Source organism: Geotrypetes seraphini, chromosome 7, assembly GCF_902459505.1.
Source record: "Geotrypetes seraphini chromosome 7, aGeoSer1.1, whole genome shotgun sequence".
NCBI classification, from domain to species: Eukaryota; Metazoa; Chordata; class Amphibia; order Gymnophiona; family Dermophiidae; genus Geotrypetes; species Geotrypetes seraphini.
Window position 1 is genome coordinate 93580393 of NC_047090.1, and position 12419 is coordinate 93592811.

Genomic DNA, 12419 nt, shown 5'->3' on the forward strand with positions numbered 1-12419 from the left:
ACATCATCACCTCCTTCTTACTGGCAATTTCTCTCCCTATGCACCCAAACATCCTTCCAGTGCAAAGGGTACAGTAGGCTTTACGTGAGGGTTCCTTTCCCCTAACCGCGAGGATTGTAGAAGGCATCATCTACATTTTTCAACCCCACCTCCTCGGTGTTTTCTTATGCAAACGAGATGAGAAGGTGACTTTTCTTCTGCTGTGCATCTCCTTTCTTATTTTCAGGTTCTCATCTGATCTTTGAGGCCCAGAAATCCTAGGACAGCTCTGCCTGGGAGATGATACAGCCTCTGTGTTCAGAGGGCTGTAGCTGGGGAAGCCACCCTTCAAGGGAACCTGCCTATCCAGCCTGCACTAGCCTTTTGGACAGCTCAGGGTACATTCCCCTGGAAGTCCAGCTTGCCCCTGATTTATCAGGTGCTTGAGCATAGGCTGAGTGGCCCCATGTTTGTTCGGTGGACTATACCAGGTGCTGGCTGTGTACCCTCCCCCCCCCCGAAGACATGCAAGGAGCTAGTAGGGTCAAGGGTTTCAGAAACTTGAGTCTGACTAAGAGGGCAACCCGAAGAGACAAGCCCTTGGAGGAATCTACAAGCTTGTTTGAAGCAGAAATATTCTCTAGCTGCAGTGAGAGCTAGTACTGGCACAGCACCTTCAAGTTTGTGAGTACAGTGCATTACTGTCTATGGAAGAAATCGAGTGGGGAGGGGTCGGGGTCCTAAAAATGAAGTGTTGAGGGTATCTGGAGCTTCCTTTAGGGTCCCCTACCCTGAATTTTTGAAACTTTAATTGAATTCTCCAGGGCCATATTTTTGGCGATAAAATGCTACCATGGTGGCCATCTTGGATTTTCAGATTTTATTTTAGAAGCCTCTATCTGCCTCAAAATACCTCAGTTTTGCTAATAATCAATTTCATTGGCCTTCCCAATCCTTTATAACTCTGTATCATGCCAGCTTTGTGTTGGATGGCCAGATGAGAAACATGTAAACATGTAAGGCATGTGGAAGAGGGGCTGAAGTGAAGGGTTTAGTCCCCCTCCCCCCTGGTCCCTCCAGGGTCTTAGAGTCACAGGAAACTCGTTTGTTGGGGCATAAATTCCTCTTAGAGCCCTCGAATGGCAACTAAGCATTGGCAGCAAGATGCAACCAATGAGGAGATCTTTAGGAAATCCGGGTCTGAATTTGTAAGTTGAATGTGTGAAGCTTATATGAAGTTTAAAGCATCTGCACAGTCTGGAGTATTGCCAGTGGTGCTGCATGGGGGTTTTACCTTTGTAGTGAGCTGTTCCCCAGTGCACAACTTTACTGCAGGAACCAGAGGTCCAGTCAGAAAAGGACTGGGGGATCAGAGTCACTGCCTTTTCTCCCTCAGCTTTAGAGGTTTCCAGATCTCAGGCGGATGATAATAGCCAAGGGTCTGTAGTAGTCCTAGACTAGGAAGAGGACCCGAAAGTGTGCAGATTTTTTAAGCCGGTAGATTTGATAGATATCATTGCAGTATCTTTGCGGGAATTAAATTTGGAGTTCCCACAGACTTCCACTTCCTCGATAATCTTCTTTCCAGTATAAGAGTATTATTATTAAATCTGTTTTTATTGATAAAGAGAATAACAACTCACAACCACAGAACACAGATAAGGATTGTAAGTTTTCCAACAACAGGCAAAAGAGGGACACCTCACCCCCCAAAGAGGACTGGACTCTGATGTCCTCTCAGGGAACAAAGAGACCCAAACACCCCCCAACAAACCTGTACCCCCCTCCCCCCAAACTCCCCTCCCCCCTTCCCCCAACAGAAAAAGAATCCCAGGTCAGACAGGTGGAGCAGAATACAGTTGCAGTCTGTTCAAAATTCGACTACGACTCCTCGGCGGCAAGCTGTCCAAGTAAGGAGACCAAGTGTGAATGAAGTCTCTACTCTTGCGACAAGAGGAGCAAGCCAGCCGGGCCTCCCAGCACATCAGCTCATGAAGTTTATTCCTCCAATACCAAAAGGAGGAAGGAACATCGGCCAGCCAATGATTCAAAATATACTTCTTCCCCAAAATATAACATTTACTCAAAAACAATTTTTCAGCAGAAGAAAAAACAGAAAATGCAGTGAAGTGAGCAAACAGCATGTGAAAAACAGAAAGAGGGACAGGAACCTGAAGAAGGCTCTGAAGGAAGGAGGCCTGCGCCCCCCAAAAACCCTGAATACTCTCACAACTCCAAAAGCCATGAACATAAGAATTCACTTCAGTGAGGCAGGTGAGACAATACTGGGTATCCACATAGCCCATATAGAAGGCCCGGCACTGGGAGGTATAGGCCCGCAGCAGGGTCCTGTAGTGGCACTCACGCAGCTCCGCATTATATACTAAGGCCGGGACCCGGCGGAGAGCGCGGAGCAACCAGTCCGCCCCAAGCTCCCTCCCCAAATCCCTCCGCCAAGCCTCCAAGACAGAGGAAAAATCACGAGGAGGCCCCAGGGCAGCAAGCCGCCGATGAAAAAAAGAAACCGAGATCTGAGGGTCTGGATCCTCCCCCCCCTCCAAAAAAGCTCTAAACCGCATCCCAAAGGCAAAAGAGAGGGAATCTCTAGGAAGCGAGCGCACATAGTGCTACAACTGACAGTGTGCGTAAGTAAGACCAAGAGAGGGAAGACCACAGTGCTGCAAGTCAACGCAGGACTTCAGCTCCCCGTCATCCCGCAAGACCTGAAAAAGGAACTCACAACCCTTAGCCTGCCATCTGCCAAAAACCGAAGGCACCAACCCTGGAGGGAAGGAAAGATTACTGGTCAGAGGCAACAACACACTGATCTGGGAGTCCTGATGCCACAGGGGGAGTATCCGCCGCCACACCTTCCAAACAGGACGAAACAAGACACTACGTCTACCAGGAACAGGCACCTCCACCAATCGAGCGTGAAGAAGAGACAAGAGGTGAGCAGGATAAAAATAATCATGCTCGAAGGAGACGTCAGTAAACAGAGCGGTACCCAAAGCCCAATCTCGAATATGCCGCAATAGACAAGCCCAGTTATATAACATGATATTCGGCACCCCAAAGCCTCCCCGGTCCCACGAGCCCACCATTAAGCGCCACCGCATTTTAGGTTTCCGGCCCCCCCCAACAAAACCGCGAGAGCAAAGAGTAAAAAGTCTGAATGTCCCGTTGCAAAAGGTACATGGAAGCGTCTGCAGAACGTACAACCATTTAGAAAATATTACCATCCGAAAGAGATGCACTCTCCCCATCAAAGAGAGCGGCATATCACGCCAAGCAGCCAGAACTGAGCCCATAGAAGACAAGAGGCACGTAACGTTCAACCTGTAAAGTTCCCGCACATCCATAGAAAGCTGGATTCCCAAATAGTGAAAGGAAGACTCAGCCCATTTCAACGGAAAAGTCCCTCCCCAAGACTCCCGGAGCCCCGCCGAAGAGGCCAACGCCTCAGATTTAGTCAGATTCAGTGCAAACCACGAAAAGTCCCCGAATTCCCGAACACTCTCCAAGAGGGTAGACAAGGAACGCTGCGGATCAGTCAGGAAGACCAAAAGATCATCAGCAAAAGCTGCCACCTTAAAATGAGTGGCACCAAGTTGAAGGCCACAGATGTCCACATTAGATTGCAGCTCCCGAATCAACGGATCCAAATAAAGAGCAAAAAGCAGCGGCAATAGAGGGCAGCCCTGGCGGGTACCCCTCCAAATTGGAAAGGGGGCCGAAAGGCCCCCATTTACCGAGATCCGCGCCACCGGGTCACTATACAGCGCCTGAAGAGAATTAAAAAAGAAAGGGCCAAACCCTTACGCAAGAAGCACAGCAAAGAGGAACCTCCACCCCACTCGGTCAAAGGCCTTTTCAGCATCGAAACTAATAAGTAGGTCGGGGATGCCCTCCATGCCAGCTCTCTCTAAAGCCAGCAAGATACGACAAAGATTTTTAGACACCGGGCGAGCACGCACAAAGCCCACCTGCTGATCAGACACCAGAGAAGGCAGTACCCGGGCCAGCACTTTAGCCATCAATTTCGTCTCAAAATTCAGCAAGGAAATGGGTCGATAGGATCCCAACCCGGCTTCGGGAGAACGATAATCTGCGCAAGGTTCAAATAACGGGGCAAAAAACCCTTAGCCACGCTCAAATTAAAGATCTCAGACAAAAACGGGGCAATCTCGGAAACGAACATCTTGTAAAACTCCCCACGGAAGCCATCGGGCCCCGGCGCCTTGCCTAATAGGCTCGCACGAATCACACATTCCACCTCCTCAGCAGTGAGAGGGCACTCCAACATATCCGAGTCACTGATCGACAGGCGGGGTAAATCCAAACTGTCCAAATAGGCCTTACCATCAAGGAGGTCTGGGCCAGGCGAATCATGCAAAGCGGTGAAAAAGTCACGCAAAATACGGCTAACATCCTCAGGCTTATGATGGAGAACACCCCGTGAATCTCCCAACGCCGCCACACTGGACACCCCACGATGAGAGCGGGCCAACCGAGCCAACAGCCGGCTACTCTTATTGGCAAACCGAAATAATTGGAACTTATATTGATCCCGAGAGCGCAGTGCTCCCCGATGCAGAAGTTCATTCAATTCCTGCTGCGCCTCTAAAAGCTGCGCCCGGAGCCCCAAAGAGGCATTACCAGCAGAGCGTCTCTGCAAAAGCAAAACCCGACACTCCAACGCCAAAACTACCCGGTGACGCAGTTTAGTTTCGTTGGCCACAAATGCCAAGATCTCCCCACGTAATACGACCTTCACCGTTTTCCAATAAAGAATGGGATCCTCTCTATGCTCCTGATTGGTACTTTTAAAATCCCCCCACTTAAGCAACAGAAAATCATGAAAATGAGCATTCCGATACAAATGACAAGGAAATATCCACTGGGCGCCACCCCCCCTAGAGGGCCCCCACTGCCAATCCAGGCCCACTCACATGTGATCGGATATCTCAATGGGGCCAAGCACTGCTTCCTGAACCACAGGAAGCAAATCCCTGGACAAAAGAATCAGATCAATCCTAGAAAGCGTACCATGGGCCCTAGAAAGGTGAGAATAATCCCGTTCCACCGGGTGCAAAACCCGCCAAACATCCAACAAATCAAGGGAAGAAGCCAAAAGCTGAGTCCCCGTACAAGTCTTGAGGGCCTCCCTACCCGCTGAGGAAGAGTGATCCAGCCGCGGATCTGGAACCTCATTAAAATCCCCCCCAAGCAACAAGGGAATATCACCAAATTGTAACAAGAGAGTACGCAGTTTCCTAAAAAAATTGGCAGAGGGATTATTAGGAGCGTAAAGGTTGCATAAAAGCAGGGGCTTATTGTTAAGAGTAACCGAAGCAATCAAATAACGGCCCTCAGGATCCTTAAGAACCCTATAAGTCTACAGCAGAAGGCCCTTACGAAAGAGAATCATGACCCCAACCCTTCCCCCCCCCAGAGCCGGAGCCTCCAGATGGTCACCTACCCACCATGTACAGAGCTTAGCATGTTCCACAGAGGTTAACCTAGTTTCCTGTAGAAAAGCCAAGGAAGCTCGCCTCCGATTTAGCTGCTGTAAAATTTTAAAATGTTTAAGTGGGGAATGAATATCCCCCACATTCCAAGAGATCAGTTTATGTTCCAGGAAAAACAAGATAGAGAGAAAATAGCAAGTACAATAGAACACATTGAGAGTAGTGGAGTCCCTCAGGGACCGGTGCTGGGGCCAATCCTGTTCAATATGTTTGCGAGTGACATTGCTGAAGGGTTAGAAGGAAAAGTGTGCCTTTTCGCAGATGATACCAAGATTTGTAACAGAGTAGACACCGAAGAGGGAGTGGAAAATATGAAAAAGGAACTGCAAAAGTTAGAGGAATGGTCAAATGCCTGGCAACTAAAATTCAATGCAAAGAAATGCAGAGTAATGCATTTGGGGATTAATAATAGGAAGGAATCGTATATGCTGGGAGGAGAGAAGCTGATATGCACGGACGGGGAGAGGGACCTTGGGGGTGATAGTGTCCGAAGATCTAAAGGTGAAAAAACAGTGTGGTAAGGCAGTGGCTGCTGCCAGAAGGATGCTGGGCTGTATAAAGAGAGGCGTAGTCAGTAGAAGGAAGAAGGTGTTGATGCCCCTGTACAGATCATTGGTAAGGCCCCACTTGGAGTATTGTGTTCAATTTTGGAGACCGTATCTGGCAAAGGACGTAAGGAGACTTCAGGCGGTCCAGAGGATGGCGACGAAAATGATAGGAGACTTGTGCCAGATGACGTATGAGGAGAGATTGGAAGGCCTGAATATGTATATCCTAGAGGAAAGGAGAGACAGGGGAGATATGATTCAGACGTTCAAATACTTGAAGGGTATTAACGTAGAACAAAATCTTTTCCAGAGAAAGGAACATGGTAAAACCAGAGGACATAGTTTGAGGTTGAGGGGTGGTAGATTCAAAGGCAATGTTAGGAAATTCTACTTTACGGAGAGGATAGTGGATGCCTGGAATGCGCTCCCGAGAGAGGTGGTGGAGAGTAAAACTATGACTGAGTTCAAAGAAGCGTGGGATGAACACAGAGGATTTAGAATCAGAAAATAATATTAAATATTGAACTAAGGCCAGTACTGGGCAGACTTGCACGGTCTGTGTCTGTAAATGGTCATTTGGTGGAGGATGGGCTGGGGAGGGCTTCAATGGTTGGGAGGGTGTAGATGGGCTGGAGTAAGTCTTAACAGAGATTTCGGCAGTTGGAACCCAAGCACAGTACAGGATAAAGCTTTGGATTCTTGCCCAGAAATAGCTAAGAAAAAAAAATTAAAAATTTAAATTGAATCAGGTTGGGCAGACTGGATGGACCATTTGGGTCTTTATCTGCCGTCATCTACTATGTTACTATGAGTGTCCCAGTCCCCCCCCAGCCATATCAACGACCAAGGAGCCCTCCATACGCCCACCGGTCTGAACCTAGAAATACCCCAACCTCCTAAGAACCCACCCCTCCCCCTCCCAAAAAAACCTCACCCTGCCCTCTTCCCCACTACCCACCATCCACACCACAACCCAATGGTTGCCACTTCCAGAAAGCAAGATACGCCCACCACAGGAGCACAAGGATACCCAGAAACCATCCCCCCCGCTTTCTAACTCCAAATAAGAAGCAGCACCCCCACGAAACGAACCATCCAGAGCCCCAAAAAAAATCCTAAAAAAACCCACAAGCAAACCGCGGTCACTAAACACTCGGCCCACCCACATGCACCCACCAGCTCTCCAAACCAAAATGAACCCCCAAACAACAACCCACCAGAACCACACACGCACTCCCCCCTTCCCACACCAGGAATTATCAAAAGCACCCCAACAACACATAGCCCACGCCCCAAATGAGGCCAACGCAAGTCCAACAGAAGTCCAAAGGGATGCAGAGAAGATGGTCCTCGGGGTCATCCCCAGAAGCACAAGTCCCAAAGGCCAGAGTTCGAGGGATCCCCAACAAAGCATCAGTGAGGTCAACAGAGCCTAGGAGGAGACAGCAGGGAGATGCTCATCCACAAAGCTTTGAGCGGCCTCAGGAGAGTCAAAATGGTGAGCTGTTCCCGAGTACATCACCCGCAGGCATGCCGGGTACTGCAAAGAAAAGGGGATATGGCGGCGAACCAGTGCAGAGCAAAGCGGAGAGAACTTGCGGTGAGCCTGGGAAACCTCTGCAGAGTAGTCTTGAAAATAGAGGACGGAGGTATTGTTATATTGCAGCTTCTTCCCCTGCCGCAAAGCTCGGAGTACCTCCATCTTATGCCGGTAGTTCAAAATCCGGCAGATCACCACACGTGGACGTTCCGCTGCCCCAAGCAATATGCAGGGGTACCAATTTTTGCGGGAAAGCCAGAGACTCAGTCAGCCAGTGCTCCAAGACATCTCCCAAATCACTCTCCGCTATAGTTTCAGGCAGGCCGATGAACCGCAAGTTGTTCCGGCGGGACCGGTTTTCAAGGTCCTCCACCTTGGCCCTAAGCGCTGCCAGGGAGGTAGCCTGCACCCCCTGCTCCTGCCAGCCGGTGAACCGAGTCCTCCGCATTGCTGACCTGCTGTTGGGTGTCCCGGACCTCGGAAGTGAGGGTAGCAAAACGCTGGTCTAAAGAGTCCAACTTATCTAGAATCCGTTGAAGTTTGGCGCCGAGTGTTCCCTCCAGCGCGGCCTGCACCTCCGCGATCCAATGTGAGCTTGGGACTCCGGCGAGGCAGGAGCCGTGGGCACCGCCATCTTAGAGTCCAGCTGCTTCCCCCGCTCACAGCTCTTCGCCGGCGTCTTAGCGGCCATCCTTCTGCCACCCACGATAAGACCGTCCCGAGATCCGATTACAAAAGCCCCACAGTCGGGGGAGCGGTTTCCGGGCAAAATCGCCGATTAAAGAAAAGATCTGTGGCGGGCGTATCGGAGCTGCAAAGCGCCCAACCTCACAGCCCCATGCTTCCGCCGGAAGTATAAGAGTATAATACAGTAATTTGACGGCTTGCCCTGTCAGATGTTAAATTAGTCAACAACAAAAAATCTCAATTGCTTCACTAAAAGCTTAAAAGAACAAAAAAATGAGCAGCAGTGCCACTGACTGGAATCCACGGACACCACCTTGCAGTTAGAACTGGCCCCACAAATTGTCTAAACATGAATACTAAGAAAATAATAATAATTTTGATGTCACAACCCCTCAGTGTGAGATGTCAGCGAAGAGAGCTAGCAAAAAAGTCGCCACTCAAAAGCTTAAATCAAGCAGGAAGGGAAGAACTCCCTAATAGAGAATGACACGGTGACAAAATTCATCACCGTCTCCGTCCCCGCGGATAACCGCAGGAAATAATCCCATGTCATTTTCTAGTGTCTATTTCAACCTCAGACCTTCTACACCAGCATTCTTCAAAGCAAAGCTTGCGGGTCAGTGGTTGTGCCCAATTATGGTTTCCCACGGTTATCCGCGGGGACGGGAACGGTGATGAATTTTGTCACCGTGTCAAGTCCCTAACTGCCGCACACCATCATCGGGTATGTGAGTGCAAATGAACAGTGTAATAACACTTAATGCAAAACTAACATAAGAATTTGTGGAGCAGTTCTAAAACAATTCTTTTTTTTTTTTTTTAATTCTTTATTCATTTTAAAACTGTCAACAAGTGTACAAAATTATACCAGTACATAACAATCATATAACACTTGAAATTCATTCACATATAATCATAAAATAAAAAAAATTACCACCTATCCACCCTCAATTACTACAAATAAATATATTTCAAATAAAAACTTATCATATTAAAATAGATAAAATATTTCTCCTCCTAAAACCATCCCCCCCATATATAATATACCTAACAAAGGAAAATGATGTTCACTCATTATAATATCTTTCCAATGGCCCCCAGATCTTCCTAAAGTTATCATAGTTTCCTTTCTGTAAAGCAATTGCTCTTTCCATTTTATAAATATGACAAAATGAATTCCACTAAAAGGAATAATTAAGATTAGTATAATTTTTCCAATTATTAGTAATATGCTGAATTGCCACCCCTGTCATAATTAATAAAAGTTTGTTATTATGCGATGAAATTTGACTTTTTTTCCTCATAGACATGCCAAACGGAATAGTATCATAGGATAATGCAACATGGTTTTCCAATAAACAATTTACTTGAGTCCAAATTGAATTCCAAAAGTTTTTAATACAGTAAATTTCTTTCTTATCAGTTTTATAAGCAGAGAGTGAATGGGACGCAAGCTCAGCCTCCTCCTAGTTGTAATGGCAGGAAGATACTTAGCTGTTCTTATCCATTAGCGCTGCAGTGATAGACGTTGCATCATTGCAAACAACTTCACCGGAAGTTCAACCAAGAATGGTTTCAGGAGTTACAAAGAGTCCCTTCCTCAGAAACCAGGGCTAAGTCAATATAAGACAGACACTGCCAAATGAAACGGCTGAGAGGCAAGCCAAGACTACAAGGCTTTCTTAGTATTATTATTCACAGTTAAACAATTTGTGGGGCCAGTTCTAACTGCAGGGTGGTGTCCGTGGGTGCCGGTCAGTGGCACTGCTGCTCATTTTTTGTTCTTTTAGGATGTTAAATTAGAATACAGCAGTACCTTGGATTACGAGTATAATCCGTTCCAGGAGCATGCTCGTAATCCAAAATGCTCATTTATCAAAGCGAGTTTCCCCATAGGAAATAATGGGAGTTCGGGGGTGGTCGGGGGGGGGGGGGGGTGCGTCGAGGGCAGGAGGGCCTGGGATCCCTCCTGCCCGTATTTTAGTGGGGTTGGGGGTTAGGGGGTGTCGCCAGGCCAGGAGGGCTTAGGTTCCCTCCTGGCCCCATCGGACTCGGCGGGGAGGGGGGTTTGGGATCACGGGGCAAGAGGGCTTGGGTTCCCTCTTGCCCCGATGCTGTCGGGGAGTCGGGGTGCCACTGGGGCAAGAGGGCTAGGGTTCCTTCTTGCCCCAAACATAGTCGTAGGTTCGGGGTGCCGCCAGGGCAAGAGGGCTTGGGCTCCCTCTTGTCCCAAATGTATTCGGGATTTCAGGATGCCACCGGGCAGGAGGGCTTGGGCCCCCTCCTGCCCGATCGTAATAGCCGGGGGAGGGATGATCGCTGCAGGAGTGATGGCTCATCTCTTCTGCCAGTGATGGTGATCGCCCACCCCCTTCCGAACCGCAGCACTTCGGGGTGAGGATCGCCGGCAGGGGAGATGCACTGCCCTGATGCTCACTCCGAAGTGCCGTGGTTCAGAGGGGGGTGGGTGATCACCATCGTTGGCAGGAGAGATGAGCCATCTCTCCTACAGCGAACATTGCAGTAGGTGGTAGGCAGGTTGCTGGGGCCGCTGAGCTGCAGTTATCAGCTCAGCGGCCCCTTTTTCGGCACTTATACCTGTTTTGACTTGGTCTAAGTCAAAACGTATAAGTGCCGACTAGGCAACCTGTCAAAATCTTTGGTTATACCTGTTGTACACCTAGGTCTAGGTCAGCTCGCCCACCGCCCGCTCTTCCCCTCCTCTAAAAACACCTATTTTTGCTCTATGCATTTAGAGGCAGGGGAAAGGCCTAAGCTGGTTTTAGATACGTCTAAAACCAGCTTTGATTATGGGTACTTAGATGATCAGGCTTTTTGATTGTCCAAGTACCCATTTAGGCCACTTTTTAGACTTTTTATTATTATTATAATTAGCCCCTTAGAATTTATGATTAGCGTTTTATCAAATTTTTAATGAACTTGAAACTTTGAGTATAGAGTGTTAGTGTTGAGAAGTAAAATTAGGAAGGAGGGAGATGGAGATAGAAAGGGAAAAGAAGCTTTAACCTTTGGTGAGTCCTGAGTTGTAAAGCTAACTCAGTTAAGTGCAGGGCTCCTAAGGCCAGTCTTGATGGGGATTACAGGCAGTTGGTTGGATTTACTGTTGGCCCCAAGATTCAGAGGCAGTGGCTATTCCCAATCCTGTTACTCTTTCACCTTATTTCTGGGGTTACTGCCACTTTCCTGGAAGAGGGTAGAACGAGGAGAATCTGAGAACTGGGAAAATCTCAGCAGGGAAGATAATAGCCTCCTCCATAGGGTTGCCAGATGTCAGGATTTATCTGAACATGTCCTCTTTTTAGAGGGTATGTCCAGATGTCTGGACGGCTTTTCAAAACCTGGCACTTTATCCGGATTTTGAAAAGCTGCTTCTTTGGGACCGCATCGGGAGGGCATCCGTGCATGCACGAATGTTCTCCTGACTGACAAAAACAGGTTGAGGCGGCGGGGATGGGCAGAACTGGGCGGGTCTGGGGGTGGGTCTATAGGTCCAGATTTAATTTAACTAAAATCTGGTAACCCCATGCATAATTGTACCCTCTTATGTATTTTTCTTCCCCTGTCCTCCTTTTTATTTTTTGAATCGATGTAACCCTTGCAGTTTCCCTTCTGTCCTGTGAAGTTTCCCCTTCTTTGTTTTTAAAAGAGTTTGTGTTATCCCCCTTGTAAGTATATAATTTTTATTGTTTTAATGTAAACCACTTAGGTAGTTAGAGGCAGTATATTAAGCAACAATAAACTTGAACCATTTGAGGCTAAGGCTGAACTGCTCACACTCTGCTGGTTTAAATCACGAAACTACAGAAGGGAAGAGAATGAGAGGAAGAGGCAGAATGAAGCATATAGACAAAAATCTTGAGAGACGCTTTTATATGGATCCATTTGAATCTTGTTACCTTCTGAGGCTACTTCTCTCCTAAAAAGAAACTTAAAGATAACAATTTCCTTCCCTATTGTTCTAACCTTCTATGTTTCTCCTTTTCTCTAATTTATTGTAGTTCAACCCACTCACCTTATGTATGCTTGGTATTGTCTAAATCTTATGTGCATTGAGTGTTGTTGGTACTCTGAATTTTAATTTGTACATCACTTTGAAATGAGATATTGCGATTT

The 12419-nt window shown here is 47.7% G+C and overlaps 1 protein-coding gene across 5 annotated transcripts in view; it reads left to right on the top strand.

The window, feature by feature from the left end:
• Positions 1 to 12419, top strand: part of TTC6 (tetratricopeptide repeat domain 6) — a 302423-nt gene that overhangs the window by 275225 nt on the left and 14779 nt on the right. The window lies entirely within an intron of this gene.